The sequence below is a fragment of the Arachis hypogaea genome, chromosome 14 (assembly GCF_003086295.3).
Source record: "Arachis hypogaea cultivar Tifrunner chromosome 14, arahy.Tifrunner.gnm2.J5K5, whole genome shotgun sequence".
NCBI classification, from domain to species: domain Eukaryota; kingdom Viridiplantae; phylum Streptophyta; class Magnoliopsida; order Fabales; family Fabaceae; genus Arachis; species Arachis hypogaea.
This window is the reverse complement of record NC_092049.1, coordinates 75262908-75275727: the sequence shown is the minus strand read 5'-3', so window position 1 is coordinate 75275727 and position 12820 is coordinate 75262908. Positions and strand designations below refer to the sequence as shown.

At 34.9% G+C, this 12820-nt stretch overlaps 1 non-coding gene across 1 annotated transcript; it reads right to left on the bottom strand.

The window, feature by feature from the left end:
- Positions 1-8085: 8085 nt before the first annotated feature.
- LOC112745679 (small nucleolar RNA R71) lies at positions 8086-8193 on the bottom strand. Its single transcript, XR_003173594.1, has one exon. It is a non-coding gene; the product is annotated as a small nucleolar RNA R71 (small nucleolar RNA).
- Positions 8194-12820: the final 4627 nt, after the last annotated feature.

Below are 12820 nucleotides of genomic sequence, written 5' to 3'. Positions count from 1 at the left end.
ATTGTTTGCTTAATATATCTGACTTCAATCAAGAATTTGCTTTCACTACTAAGGTTTTACTATGATTGAAGCTCACCTGATAATTTATAAAATGCGAATCAATCCTACTACATGTGATTATTTTATGCTCATGCAGTTTACCATCTGACTAGATATTACATACAGCCAGATAGCTAAAGGGTGAGTCTTTTCACTTCAATTTTTTTCAAAAAAAAATTATATTGATATAGTTCAGTATTGTATATTTTTCATTTGTTTATGTATACTATTTTCTCTGTAAACCTTAACCTGATTTTAGACATGACCCCAAAAAATGAATTGTATCATTTGGCATTTATTCAGTGATTTATGGCATTTTAATAGAAAAGAGAAATTCCTCTGTTTCTCCTTTCATGTGACATCTCCTTATATTTGTATTCTCTTTCCCAAAGCAAGCCATAGATTCCTATAATCATTTTTGTCAAACACATATGATCTAAAAATTTTACATACAAAATCAACATCTAAACTCTAGTAATAAGAATAACAACACTAATAATAAGAATAGCAAGCACTATGGATTGTTCTATCACCTTCCAAACTGTGCAACCCAATGAAGGGCAGTCCACCCCCTGATGTCACGAAAATTTATATTCACACCACAATTAAGAATAGGGATTAACGCCAACTCATAACCTAATCCAGCAACCATGTGTATAATCCCCTGCTCTTTCTTGGACAAAGGGCAGCCGGTTGCTTCATCTATTTCTTGGGATTTGCCAGAAAGTCATAGCCGTAGCTTATCCTTCAAGAGCTCTTCAAGAAGACAATCAATAGTACCTGATGAAGTTCCACTGCCTGCTAGAAGAGCCTCTATAACAAGGCCCCATGAATCATCATCTGCTTTCTGTTCCACTGGAAGATGATATACAGGTTCCATATTGTCATTCTTATTAGTTGGAGCAGAAAGGAGCATTTGTGCAAATGTAACAAGTAATAACAGCTTGTCTTGGCTTCTAGCAATTTCTGTTTTTGTTGAGTTACAACGAATGCAACTATTAGTCTTATTGCAAAACTCAAACTCTCAAAATTCATTATAGGATTCATGATCTCCAAAAGTAACACAGAGAGTAACCTTTCCAAGAAGGTGGGAGGGAGCTTCACAACAAATAACACCATGCTGAATTATCTCAGCAAGCACTTCAATATCACCAAATATACAAGCCCAGGTAGAATTTGAGGAAAGACAGAGAAAAGACCCAATAGTGACCACTTATGCATAGAAATTGGATATTTAGTATTCAAATTTTGGACAAAACTGTTAGTACCATTATGATATCATCCTAAGACAAGGTAATATAGATTAAAAGGCATAAAACTTCCACCATTCAAAAGATAGAATTCGATCACGCATTCACAAATCTTTACATATGGAAAATTGCCCTGCTGGTGAGTACTGCACTAATAATGACACTAAGACCAAGATTAGTGAAGACAATATCAGAAGCACTTCTAGTAGCGTATGTAGCATCAACAACAGCAATTCCAATTTCTGCTTTCCTTAATGCAAGGGTGTCGTTGACACCATCACCTATCATTCCACATATATGCTTCCTCTCTTGCAGCCTCTTAACAATTTTATATGATCATTCTACAATGTCATGGGAAAAAAAAAGAAAGGGTTAAAATGTTTGCTAGTGTGCAATTTGCAGCATAGTTATAGTATTGTTGGAAGTGTAGTAATTCAAACCAATGAAATCAAATGATCCTCTTACAAGCCTTGATTCATGTGAAGAAAATTTCGGTAATCAACTTTCCACCAAAGACTTCGTGATAACTGGATAATCTCCTCTTCTCAATGGATCTATAAACCTGCACTCTCATTCTTAGTTTGATTAAGCTTTCTTCTTAGAATAAATTAAAATCACACAAAAAAAATCTAGGTTCTTTGTATCTAAAATTCAAGACTTTAATAGCTCATTTACTGTAATACTCATTGAACATTCAAGAAAGTTGTTTTGAAGATAAAGAAAGAATGCAAACAACAATTGATAATTGAATTTACTAACCAAATAGAATCAGGGATAGATAACCAAATAGAATTATGTTAATTGCACTAGTTGCGTACACAAATAGTTCTCACCTTTATGAATCCAAAATGACTTCTTTCTCTAATGAACAAAGTACAAGAAAGGAAAGAAATACAAACACAAAAAAGTACTAGTATACTAATATTTCTCATTATATGCAGCAACAACATTATACATCTGATCTAGAGCTTACAACAATTCCAAGGATAGAAGATTACATGGGGCACATGTTGCAGAAAACATGATGAGAAATCTAGAATACTTATAAATGCAATTACAACAATAATAGATGATGCAAAATTCTAAAATATCAACTAGGAACTATATCACATAGTTCAATAAATAGGAAGGTTACAATAAATATTATTCATGCTATTCTCAGCAAGGTTTCACTTTATATCCATTACAACACTTGTGAAGAAGAACAAACTATTACAAAAACACAGCAGTAACTAGTAATACTAGAATGCATCACTTCAACATTAACAGAGTTAGGAAAAAATATTTTATTAAGCGTAATAGTGAATGAATCAAGCATAATCAATCTTTTGATAAACTCATAACCATACCATCAAGAGTACCTTTCAATATATACTAATTTCAAAATAAAACAGAAAAATCGAACTAAAACTTTGAAAGAGAAAGAATCACACAACTGCTTATTAAATCCATGGAAATAAAAGGTTGAGCTCCTCCTATTTTCACTGGGGAAAACTAGCAAACAGTTTGTGTGTATATTCAACAAAAATAACAAAATGCACAAGATAACAAGTTAATGCTATATCTAAGATTCTGGAAACAGAAAACAAAGTCAAGGATATAGTACCATGAGCGGGTAGGAACTGTGTAGAGGATGATGGCAGCTGCAAACTGCGTGGAGAGAGATTATGACTGTGACTACACAGAAGACCATGACTATGCGAAGTGAGATCTTCAGCACACAAGATGACAATGGATCAATGTCTGCAAGAAAGGGCAAGAGAGAGGAAAGGAGGGCAGAAGGTGCAGCGGGCTGAAGAGCTCATAATGCACAATAGGGCAAAGAGGAAGGAGGCACTGACTGCAAGAGAATGGAGAGGCAGAGATGAACTAAGGCACGATGGTAGTGGGAGGAATGAAGGGTGATAGAGGATCAAGAAGGGCACAATGAGGTTGTGGCGGATGAGCTTGCAGTGCAAGAGGGATTCAGAGAAGAGAGTCACGCCAGTAGGTTTTCAATTCAGAGAAAACACTTGGAGAAAACACTAGGGGTGGTTTTCATTTGATTAATATGTTTTGTTTAACCGCAAATTCTAGTAATTTTGCTGCACACCACCATCCAGAAGCGCAACCGCCAAAATCTTGCCTTTTAGCAGTTGTCTTTTTGAACCGCTGCTATTTAACCGTCGCAAACTCCCGCATCTGACTTAGTGACTAGATCATTGAACATCTTATATAGCACACACAATAATATAACCATTTAATATTACTTTAAACATGGTGCAGGGTCAATTACTGGACAAGAATTAATTCAACAATTATTGTATTTTGTAACACCCTACCACATAAAACTTTACACTTAGTACGTAAATCAGAAGTGGTGAAGCGCTACGACCTCTAAAAGTAAAAAATACATATATAGATATATTGAAAAAGGGAATTATCTAGGAGCCTTGAAGGAAATTTAAACGAAATACAAATAGAAGAGCACATCACTCAGGATCGGATCAACACAGAAAGATAGATAAGATTGAATAGAAAAGATAATATATATAAGATCAAAGTTCCAAAGATATTAATAACAAGTTCGATGCTCGACCTGCAAAGAAAAAGCTGAACAGAGTATACAAATACAAATATATGACCCCAAGAGCAACCCAAAATATATGACAAAACACCTGTTTCTCCAAGTCAGCCTTTAAGAGAAACAAAACACAAAATATACAAAGTGGAGAATCTATATACATATATACATAGATGAAATACAAACCCTAAAACCAAAAATATAGTTCTTCACTTCCAAAGAGTCTTCAGAAAGCTCAGAGAGGTGCCTCTCAACCTGGATCTGAAAAACAACATGTATGGAATGAGAACTGGAGGTTCTCAGCATAGTAAAGATGCCCACATAGATAATATATAAGGTCCCGAAAAAGCCTGAGGCATTCCTAGAACTCTGAAACTTAGAATTAAACTTAAAGGAATAAACTAAACCATAAATTTAGTAAAACTCTCTAAGGTGTCCAAGTCTCAATCTAACTCTAATTCTACAATTCACTTTCTGTCTCATTAAACTTTAACCCTATAATCCACTTTCTATCTCCTCCAATCAAATTGTAATTCAATCATTTACTTTCCGTTTCCTCCAACCCTTTGAAACACTGGTAGAACTGCCCTCGTCACTCCTCTGTCAGACCAGGGGCCTCTCAGTTGCACAAACAAACAATACAAACAAAGAAAACACAGATAGAATGTAGTTATAGTAGGTAAAACATATAGCAAGTAAGCATAGATATTCAAATAGGCAAACCCAAGTAATGCAAACTCAAACAAGACAAACAAAGTCATATGATGTATGCATTTCCTACTGACCGTGAGCTCACATGTCCGTTACTTTGCCAGAACCTGACACACCCGGTAGCTAACTGATGAGCGGATATTTTATACGCTTTTTGACATCATTTTCATATAGTTTTTAGCATGTTTTGTTTAAGTTTTATTATGTTTTTATAGGTTTTAGTGTAAAATTTACATTTTTGGATTCTACTATGAGTTTGTGTATTTTTATGCAATTTCAGCTATTTTCTAGCTAAAATTGAGGAGTTGGAGCAAAAGTCTGATTTAGAGGCAGAGAAAGCACTGTAGATACTGTCAGGATCTGACCTTCTTTCACTCGAAAGAGATTTTATGGAGCTAAAGAAGTACAAATGGAGGGTTTTCAACGGCTATAGAAAGCTAACATCCAGAGCTTTCCAGAAATATATAATAGTCCATAGTTTGCTTGGAATTGAAGGCCCAAAATTGGCGTTCAACGCCAGCCATCTACCCCAGTCCAAGCGTCCAATGCCTACAGAGAAGTGGCCAGCGTCCAATGCCCATAAAGGTGTCCCTAGCCAGTGTTCAACGCCCAAGGTGCATCCTAGCATGTGGGAGACACTAAAGCTCAACCCAAACACTCACCAAGTTGCCGCCGGAAGTGGATTTTTGCACTACAAGCCTAAGCCTATCATATTTTTGTAATCCTTAGTCATTAGTTTAGTATTTAAAGGAGAAGATCACCCTTTTCTTAAAACACATACGATCACTCCTGGCATTTTTCAAACCTTTCATTGTATTTTCTATTAGTATGAGTATCTAAACCTTCTAGGTTAAGGGGAGGAGCTCTGTTGAGTTTTATGAATTAATAAAAGTAATACTGTTCTATCTCAATTCGTATTTGATTCTTTATTCTATGATGTATCTTCGTTCTTCAACCTTATGAATGAGTTGAATCGGCACAAGGTTATCTCTATTCTACATGGGTTCAGCGAGCATCTTTCATCGGATATCAATGAACCACTAGCTTGATTATACATCTCTTAGACGGTTAATCCATGACTTCGTTGGGGACTTCTTGAGACACCAGTTCAACCGAGGTATGGGGAGTTTAGGGTCTTTGTGGTAAAGGCTATAACCAAAGGTGCATCACTCTCTAATCCGGAAGATTCGACCTTGTTTATGGCATTTTCAGTAGGATCATCAAGGGAAATGGACTGCAGGAGCTTCACCCTCAATCAGACTGGATGCGCACTAACCCTGGTGTTCAGCCTGGAGGAAGATCAGCGACCTCTCAAGAAAGGCGTTGATCACATACAGCCTGCCATCGAAGAAATCACTCACAGTTGGCATAGACAGTGAGACCGAATTAATCCAGAAGAATAAACCATCTCTGAAGCCTTAACCATCTTCTTATCATTGCATTCACCTTCAATTCAGTAAGCACTTTAAACAAACAAACAACTTTTCTATCTGCCTGACTAAGATCTACAAGATAACCACAACTTGATTTGAGCCAACAATCCTCGTGGGATCGACCCTGACTCACTCAGGTATTACTTGGATGACCCAGTGCACTTGCTGGTTTAGTCGTGCGAAATGTAATTCTGCGCACCAAGTTTTTGGCACTGTTGCCGGGGATTGTTCGAGTTTGAACAAACTAACGGATTATTTTGTTGCTTAGATTAAGTATTGTCTTTACTTTTATTTGAGTCTTTTATTTTCTTTTTTCGAAAAAAATAAAAAAAAACAAATTTTTTCAAAAATTTTTTCTTTTCTTTATTAATCTTTATCTTTTGCTTGAATCTTTTGTTCTTGTTCTTGTTAAAGTTTCGAATTTCTTGAGTCTTTTTCCAAAATTTTTTCAAAAATAGTGTCTTTTGTTTGAGTCTAGTGTCAAATCTTAAGTTTGGTGTTCGTTGTGTGTTCTTTAATTGCTTTGAATTTTTTGAATCTGTTCTTGGTATTCTTCTTGGTCTTCAAGTTCTTTTTGTTTTGATCTTTAACATTTTTAAGTTTGGTGTCTTTAGGTGTTTTTCATTAAAATTTTTGAAATCTTGTGTCTTTAGATCTAAAAATTTTAAGTTTGGTGTCTTTTGGTTGTTTTTCTCTTTTTTAATTAATTCAAAAAATAAAAAACAACATCTTTTCTATCTTTTTTATCTTAATTTTTGAAAATATCAACAAAAATTTAAAAATCATTATCTTATCTTATCTTAGTCTTAAATTGCAAATTCAAATATTTTTAAAATCAAATCTTTTTCAAAATCATATCTTTTTCAAATTACTATCTTATCTTGTTATCTTTCTTTAAAATTCAAAAATCTTATCTTATCTTATTTCAAATTCAAATTTTAAAATTCAATTTGACATTTTAAAATTTCAAATTTCAAATTTCAAAATCAAATCTTTTTCAAAAATCAAATTTCAAATCTTAGATTTTTCAAATCTTTTTAAATTCTTATCTTATCTTTTCCAATTTCAATTTTCAAAATCAAATCTCTTTCAAATCTTTTCAATTTCTATCTTATATTTTTTAATTTTAAATCAAATCAAATTCAAATCTTTTCTAATCTTCTATCTTATCTTGTTTTCAAATCTTTCTTAATTAGTTACTTGTTTTCTCTTTCTTCTTTTTTAAAACTTACTAACGAATTCTTCTCTCTTCTAATTTTTGAAAATATCTTCTCTCTTTCTCTCTCTTGTTTTTCGAAATTCATTATTTAATTTTCAAATCTTTTTAGTTAATTAGTTTTATTTTCGATAATAAATAAAATAAAAACAAAAATATTTTCTCTTTTTACTTCTAATTTTCGAATTTCTATCCCTCTCTTTTCGAATTCTTTTTCTCTCTTCTTCTATTTTCATTCTTCTTTTCTTTCTTCTTCACATCTCATAGGGAGTCCTCTGTTCTTAACATAGAGCTCTCATTCTTCTTCTTTCTTTACTTTCTTTTGTTGTTTATGAGCAGGAACAGAGATAAAGAACCTCTCTTTAATCCTGACCCTGAACCTAAGAGGACTCTAAGGAGGAGTTTACAACAAGTTAAAGCATAATACTCCAGAAGAAACCTCTCAGAAATTTCGAATAAAAAGCTAAAGACACGACAGACAATGCTAATAATGGAGCAGATGCAAGAAAGGTTCTTGGTGACTACACCATACCAACCTCTAATTTCTATGGAAGAAGTATCTCCATACATGCCATTAGAGCAAAAAACTTTGAGCTTAAGCCTCAATTAATCTCTCTAATGCAATAGAATTGCAAATTTTATAGGCTTCCACTGGAAGATCCACATCAGTTTCTATCTGAATTCTTGCAAATCTGTGACACTGTTAAGACCAATGGAGTGGATCTTGTGGTCTACAAACTTATGCTCTTTCCCTTTGCGGTTAGAGATAGAGCTAGGATATGGTTAGAATCTCAACCTAAGAAAAGCCTAGACTCATGGGAAAAACTGGTCAATGCTTTCTTGGCCATGTTCTTTCCACCTCAAAAGATGAGTAAAATCAGAGTGGAAGTTCAAACTTCAGACAAAAAGAAGGTGAATCCCTCTATGAAGCTTGGGAAAGATACTAGCAACTAATCAGGAGATGTCCTTCTGACATGCTCTCAGAATGGTCTATCCTAGGCATCTTCTATAATGGTCTTTCTGACATGTCCAAAATATCATTGAACAGCTCTGTAGGTAGATCACTACACTTGAAGAAAACGCCTGCAGAAGTAAGAGAACTCATTGAGATGGTTGCAAAATAACTAATTCATGTACATTTCTGAGAGAAACCCTGTGAATAATGGGGTAGCTCAGAAGAATGGAGTTCTTGAAGTAGACACTCTAAATGCCATATTGGCTCAAAACAAAATGTTGACCCAGCAGGTCAATATGATCTCTCAGCATTTGACTGGAATGCAAGCTGCAACTGGCAGCACTCAAGAAGCTTCCTTTAAAGGAGAAGCTTATGATCCTGAACAACCCATGATGGAGGAGGTGAATTATATGGGAGAACCCTATGAAAATACCTACAACCCTTCATGGAGGAATCATCCTAACCTTTCATGGAAGGATCAACAGTAGCCTCAGCAAGGCTTCAATAATAATCAATGTGGAAGAACCCAGAATAGGTTCAACAACAGGCAACCAATGCCATCTTCTCAGGAACATATGAAGACTCCTAAGTAGAGCCTTTCTGACTTAGTCACTATAGTCTCTGATGAGCGGATATTTTATACGCTTTTTGCCATCACTTTCATATAGTTTTTAGTATATTTTGTTTAAGTTTTATTAAGTTTTCACAGGTTTTTGTGAAAAATTCACATTTTTTATTCTACTTTGAGTTTGTTTATTTTTATACAATTTCATGTATTTTCTGGCTGAAATTGAGGAGCTGGAGCAAAAGTCTTATTTAGAGACAGAGAAAGCACTGCAGATGTTGTCCGGATTTGACCTTCTTGCACTCGAAAGAGCTTTTATGGAGCTACAAAAGTTCAAATGGAGAGTTTTTAATAGCTATAGAAAGCTAACATCAAGAGCTTTGCAGCAATGTATAATAGTCTATACTTTGCTTCATAATTGAAGGCCCAAAACTGGAGTTCAACACCAGCCTCCTGCCCTATTCTGGCGTCCAACACCCAAAGGAGAATAGACCAGCGTCTAACACCCAAGAAGGACCCCCTAGCCATCATTCAATACCCTAGAGGCCCCTAGCACGTGAATCTCAATCAAGCTCAGCCCAAACACTCACCAAGTGGGCCCTAGAAGTGGATTTTTGCACTAAAAGATTGGTTTACCCTTCTTATGTAATCGTTAGTCATTAGTCTAGTATTTATTTGAGTACTTTTACAATAAAGAGGGAAACTTTTACCATTTTACACGTTTTATCATTGTATTTTCTATCAGTATGAGTTTCTAAACCTCCTAGGTTGAGGAGAGGAGATCTGCTGAGTTTTAAGGATTAATAAAGTACTATTGTTTTATATCAATACGTGTTTGATTCTCTATTCTAAGATGTATATTCATTCTTCATCATTATGAATGCATTTAACCGGCACAAGGTTATCTCATTCTACATGGGTTCAGAGTGAGTCTTTCATCTGACAATGATGAACCACTAGCTTGATTATACATCTCTTAGACGGCTAATCCACGACTTCGTTGGGGACTTCTCGAGACACCAGTTCAGCCGAGGTACTGATGAACGGAAATTTGATGTTATAGAATTCACAATAAATTCTCGTTGCAAGTATAGTTTCTAAACCAACAATAATCCTTTCATACAAAAGATTGTTTGTCACAAGTACAAACCCCTAAAAATAATAACCGAAGTATTTAAACTTCGGGTCATTCTCCCTAGGAATTGCAATAAAGTGTTCTTGTTATTGGCTATGAGGTATGTTTTGGGGTTTTTGAATTAAGAGACAAGAACTGTAAATTGCAAAAGAAATAAACTAACAACTATGAAAGCCCTTGGCATGATATGAGAACTAGAAGTCCTATCCTAGCTATCCTCCTCAATTGTGATGAGAATTGTCTATTGCTCCCACTTAGTTAACCTCTAACCATGGAGGATAGTTAAGTGGATAGATTAACTTGAGTCCACAAGTCCTAGCCAAATCTAGATGAAAGACTAGCTTTAGTGGCATTCAACTCAATTAGCAACTTCTAATTATCACTCAACAAAATAATTAGATAACTCAAGAGTCACTAATAACTCTATCTAGGCCAAGAGGAGAAAAATATATACTAGAATCCAACCAAACATTTTATCAAACACTTGGAAGGCATAAAAGGAAAGTAAAAAGAATTAAACAACACAAAGCAATTCAACAATAAAGGAATATGAATCATAAATTGCATTAAAAGAGAAATAGAAGAACAAAAGTGCATCAACATAAAAGTAAAGAATTACAAGAATTAAATGCTAAACTAGAGAGAGGAAAGGTAGAAGAGGAAGAAATTGCAAAGGAAAAGTAAATCAAAGCATGAATTAAACCTAGATCTAAGAAATCCTAATCTAGATCTAACCTAATCCTAATTCTAGAGAGAAGAGAGAGCTTCTCTCTCTAAAACTAACTTTCCCTCCAAAACTTAAACTAAAAACTAAACTAATGTCACGGATGGTTGATCCCTCTTCAATCCTTGGGTTAAATAGCATCAGAGGTGAGTTGGATTTGGGCCTGGGAAGCCCAGAATTCGCCCCCAGCGTTTTACCTTTAAGTGAGTCACATGCGAGCATCGACGCATACGCGCCATGTACACGTACGCGTCACTTGACAATTTTCTATACACGCGTACGTGTCATATACGCGTACGCGTTGCCATGCGACTCCACAATCCACGCGTGCGCATCTGCTGCGCGTGCGCGTCGATCTCAGCATCCCAAATCCTTGTTTCTTCATGAGTTCTCCTCTTTCATGCTTTTCCTCTTCATCCCTTTGATCCATTCCTAGCCTTTCCAATCTAAATTCACTAAGAAACATATCAAGGCATCTAGTGGAATCAAACGTGAATCAAAGTTAGCAATTAAAGGCATAAAAAGCACGTTTTCACACTTAAGCGCAAATTAGGAGACAATCATGAAACCATGCTATTTCATTGAATAAATGTGGGTAAAAGGTGATAAAATCCCCTAAATTAAGCACAAGATAAACCCTAAAAATAGGGTTTATCAACCTCCCCACACTTAAACCATAGCATGTCCTCATGCTAAATCAAGAAGGAAACAAAGGGTATCAACATTTATTCAATGAAAACTAACTAAATGCAATTCTACCTGAATGCAACTATCTAAATGAATGCAATTACTTGGTCAAAATAAATCAATTCCCAAGAGAACATATATGCACAAGGGCTAAAGGTATTAACAACCATGCTAAACCGCAATTGAATTGAGTTATTAAAGATTTTACAAACTTGCAAGAAAAATGATGATCATAGGTGGAAACATGTAATTGAGCAATCGAACCCTCACCGGAAGTGTTTGCACTCTAGTCGCTCAAGTGTTTAGGGTCGATCCACTCAATTCTCTCCTAATGATGCTTTCCAAGATTTGTTTTTAATCTAACAATCAACAATTATTCGATGCATGCATACAAATATCATGAGGTCTTTTCATAAGGTTGTAATGGGGTTAGGGTCAAGGTAGGATGCATATTTGGGCAAGTGGACTTAAAATTTGAATCTTTGATTAACTTAAACTTCCCACCTAACCTATGACAACCTATACAATTTCAAAGCTAGCCTAACTACCCATTTTTCACTTTCTCACATACTCATGCATTCTCTTTCTTATTACAACTCATATGTATCGATCTTTATTGAGCTTCATTTTGGGGCATTTTGTCCCCTTTTTATTCTTTTCTTTTTCTTTTTTTCTTTCTATTTTTTCTTTTTCCATACTTTTTTTTCTTTTTTTCTTTTGTCATTTCATTTTTTTTTTGCAATAAAGTATATACAAAAGTCTCAAATGCATATGGTTTTACATTTAATCAATACATGAATATGCACCCAATTCCCAATATTTTCAACAAAAATTACAAAACTACCCTTTTTTTTCTCAACCAATGTGCCAAGTTTCCCCACTCTTGAATGATACGCACACTCACTAGCCTAAGCCAATCAAGGATCCAAATAAGGACATTTATTATTTTTTCGCTCAAGGCTTGTAAATTGCTAAAATTATGAACAAAAAGTGGGTTAATCCTAGGCTCAAAGTTGGCTAACAATGGAAGATAAAAGGTAAGGCTACTTGGGTAAGTGAGCTAAATAAAATGATGGCCTCAATCATATAAGTGCATTAATACACAAAATAATGGACATAAAGAATCAAAAAAATCAAAGATTACAATCATAGAAAGAGAATAATGCACACAAGAAGGAAGATAAGTGGTTATAAGATGTAACCACACAATTAGGCTCAAAACTCACAAGCTTGTATTCTTAGCTCAAAACATGTTCCGTAAGGTATAATTCAAGCAAGTTTTATGAAAAGTTTTTGCTCAAATCAATTGAGGTGCCCTATAGATAGAAATCTTGAAAATTTTCATTATTTTGACTAAGCGTGTTATGTATATATATGCAAAAATAAGAAAATGCAACAAAAATCCTAAAAGACCTAAAATGAAATACAAAAGTGTTGGGATCAGAAACTCGTCACCCAAAAATGCCGAACGGTTGGACGACCTCCCCACACTTAAAAGTTTGCACTGTCCTCGGTGCATTCAAAGTTGAGCAAGGGGGTACG